The sequence below is a fragment of the Impatiens glandulifera genome, chromosome 8, assembly GCF_907164915.1.
Source record: "Impatiens glandulifera chromosome 8, dImpGla2.1, whole genome shotgun sequence".
Lineage (NCBI taxonomy): Eukaryota > Viridiplantae > Streptophyta > Magnoliopsida > Ericales > Balsaminaceae > Impatiens > Impatiens glandulifera.
The window spans coordinates 21,598,933-21,602,844 of NC_061869.1; positions in this window are offsets into that span (position 1 = coordinate 21,598,933).

Genomic DNA, 3,912 nt, shown 5'->3' on the forward strand with positions numbered 1-3,912 from the left:
AAAAATGTCAAAAACGTGTTAAATGTGCCAAAAACTTGAAAACATATTAATAACGTGAAAAACGTGAAGAACGTGAAAAACGTGAAAAACAAGTTAAAACGTGTGAAAACGTGCGAAAAACGTGAAAACGTGTTAAACTTGCCAAAACGTGAAAAACATGTTAAACGTGTCAAATGTGTAAAACGTGTTTAACGTGTTAAACGTGTAAAAAACGTGTTAAATGTGTCAATATGTGAACAATCGTATTATACGTGTCAAAAATGTGTAAAACGTGTTAGACATGCCAAAAACGTGTTAAACGTGTGAAAAACGTAAAAACATGTTAAACGTGTGAAAACGTAAAAACATGTTAAACGTGTGAAAAACGTATTAAACATGTTAAAAACGTGCCAAAAACGTGAAAAATGTGTTAAACCTATTAAAGTGTGTGAAAACGTGTGAAAAACGTGAAAAACATGTTAAACCTATTAAAACGTGTGAAAACTTGTTAAACTTGTTAAAACGTGTTAAACTTGTTAAAACGTGTGAAAACGTTAAAAACGTGTTAAAACGTGTGTAAAACGTGTGAAAAACATGTGAAAAACGGAAAAAATGTGTTAAAATGTGTGAAAAACGTGTTAAACTTGTTAAAACGTGTGAAAAAAATGTTAAACGTATTAAAAATGTCAAAAACGTGTTAAGCATACCTAAAGCGTGAAAAATATGTTAAACATGTCAAAACCGTTTTTGAACGTGCCAAAACGTGTAAAAATGTGTTAAACATGTCAAAAACGTGTTAAACATGTCAAAAACGTGTTAAAGATGTCAAAAACGTATTAAATGTGCCAAAAACGCGAAAACATATTTAAAAAGTTATTGTTTCGAACCGATATTTTATTTACAAACATAGGAATTAGAATTAAATTACAATTCTATCATTTTCCCAAACATAGGAATTGGAATTGAATTACAATTTTATAATTTTTCCAAACATAGGAATTGAATTGTAATTCAATACCAATTCACATGGAATTGGAATTAAAATCCCAATGTCAATTCCAATTTCAACTCCTCCTCATCAAACACACCCTAATTGTTTTCTATAACGATTTATATGAAAAACATATCAAATGAACAATTATCAATTATAAATAATAAAATATGAAATTTCTATTTTATTAGCATAACCCTCCTTTAATTTATTAATTTAAATTAAGTGCAACATCTAAAATTATGTTTTTTTTGTTATAAAGTTTTGACAATATTTTTAATTTGATAATTGATTTATGTTATTCTTATTAGAATTAATAAAACAATTCCTCATTTTTATTGTACATGTTTAATGAGTTATTTTAACTTATAAACATTTTGTATACGTTTCAGTTTATTGATGGCAAGCATTTATTAAAATACAAATGATTTTTTTCATTTTTAAAATGGATGAGTTAGAGATTTATAATAAAATAAGTTAAAATAATTTAGTATTATATATATATAATCTGTATATTAATTATTTGTTTAGCTTTTTTGGTTTTGTGACGTGGTTTAATTTAGACATCATAGTAACCTAATTATGCGTGTTCCTATAATATATATATAGTGTTAAATGTTCTTCATTTCTTTTATGCCCTAATTTGAAGCAAAAATATATCTCCGCCGCCGCTGTAGAGAAAGAGAGTTGAAATACGATACAACTATTGACTACTAGTTTAACTATTTGCAAAGTAAGAATCGACCTATATATCATTAATCTGTTTATCTATGTCAATTTATTCTATAATTTTTCTTCTTCTTCTTTTGTTTAGATTTTTCAGCCGCCTATGATTTGGATGGATGCTGACATTGATCCAATGGAGTCATTAAGTTTCACAAGTACTCTCATTCGAAAAAGAGTGAATCAACTTCTAGCTGTGAGTGTTCTTAATTTCTTCATCAATTGTTTATTTTGAGGAGTGAAATATTGAATCATATGGGTAAATTAGTGAATGATAACATTATTACATTAATACATTTTATGTTTCATCTAACATTTGCTTAATTTGATTTCACATTTCAGGAGATGTGTATCATCTCAAAGACTTTGTCTATGGGACCTTATTATTTTGAGGTAATTTTAATGTCTTCTGAATATTTATTTCATTAAAAAACATATCATTGTAATTATTGATATTTTATTTTGTATGTGTTTTTGAGACTATTCTTTGATAATTATGTAGGTATACTATAGTGAAGAAATAGTGAATCTATACCTATAACAGCTCTACTGCGATTGTTTATATGTCCATAAAAGAGGAAAAAACAATCAGGTAATTAAATATTATTTTACAATAGATGCTAGGAATGTCTACTTGTTATTGAAGATCTAAGTTTGCAATATTTTTGCTACAGTTGCCAACTCATATCAAACAAAGTTTCTCAAAAGCTATAGATCCAATATGAAACAGAAACACAGGGAAGTATAAAGAAGGAGAAGCTTGTTTTGATGGCATGATGAGCAAAGGAAGGAGAATTACATTACTCCATTGTAAACCTTCTATACTTTTACTGGTTGTAGTGGTCTATCGGAAGGGCTAAGACAATCAGGCAAGTACATTTTGTTATGGTAAAATTGATGTTTATTAGCTTATATGGATTCTAGTAAAATTAACATCATTTGTATTTGTGAACACTTTTTTGTAGGGGTTGTGAGGAATTTGTTGGGGAAGCTTTCAGACTTAATATCCAGAAATAGTGGTGCTAGTCTAGTCAATAATTGTAATGTAATTCTAAGATAATGAAGTAAATGTCATTATTCTTTTGCTAGCTTTTACATATATATTTTTTATTTTCTATTTCTGGCATGATAATGAAATAGTTGTATGTAAAATTAATTTACTTATCATTTGTACATAATATAAATCCTACACTATGTACTTTAAGGTGGTTTTTCAATATTGTACATATCCAGTTTGTTATTTTAGCTCCTTAATTTTTTATTTTGGTATGCCTATAGTAAAGATATTATGGTTAGTCTTATTGGTGTTTTCTAAGCTTAGTTTATATAAGATTACTCTTTAATCAGTATATGTACCTTTTCAATTTTTTATTCGGCTTATTGTTAACCCAAATTTAATTATTTTTCATAGGTTGTCGATTTGGGTTATATCATTTTACCTTAACAACAACAATAGAGAAGAGATTGGTCAAGATTAGAAACTAATATTGTTAGGATCTTATTATGTAACTAATTGTATATGATCTCTTATGTAATTTAATTGTTTTGAAAGGATTGAGAATGTGTAAAATGTAATTTATTTATTAAATAAAATAAAATTAGTTGATGTTGAGCTAAATTGTGTTCTTAGTTGTTTAATGTAATGTTTGAGCTTAGTTTTGGATGAATAATTAGTAAATTTTTCAAAGTTTAATTAAATTTTAAATTGTTTTTTTTTAATATTTTTAGATTAAGTTTAACTTAGTTTTTATCATTATATTATGATTTTTTGATTAAATAAAACAATGTAATAATTTTTTTCCCTACAAAAATACTTTTTTAAAGAAAAATATAATGTTTACATCTGAAATAAATATAAGGCCTTAGTTATGTTAGAATCATACATTAAAAAAAAAAATAAAAACAATATTATATTTTTTTGTTAGTGCATTTATTAAGGTCAAATAATGTCGTCTAAGTTATTGTTTGGTTCATTTAATTGAGTTAATTGAGTGGATGAATTTGAAATTCTCTTATACTACAAAAAAAAAAAAAAATAGCATTTAAATATTTGTAATTGAGTTAGAAAAATATCGAGAAGAAATGTCTATCAAATTAACTAGTGTCCTCCATTTTCTAACATTTGATTTGGAGCATATAAAAATTATTTAATTTTTTTATTTAATTCGTATAAAAATACAATAAATTTTTCTTTAACTAATTTTAATTTTTTAAACTTT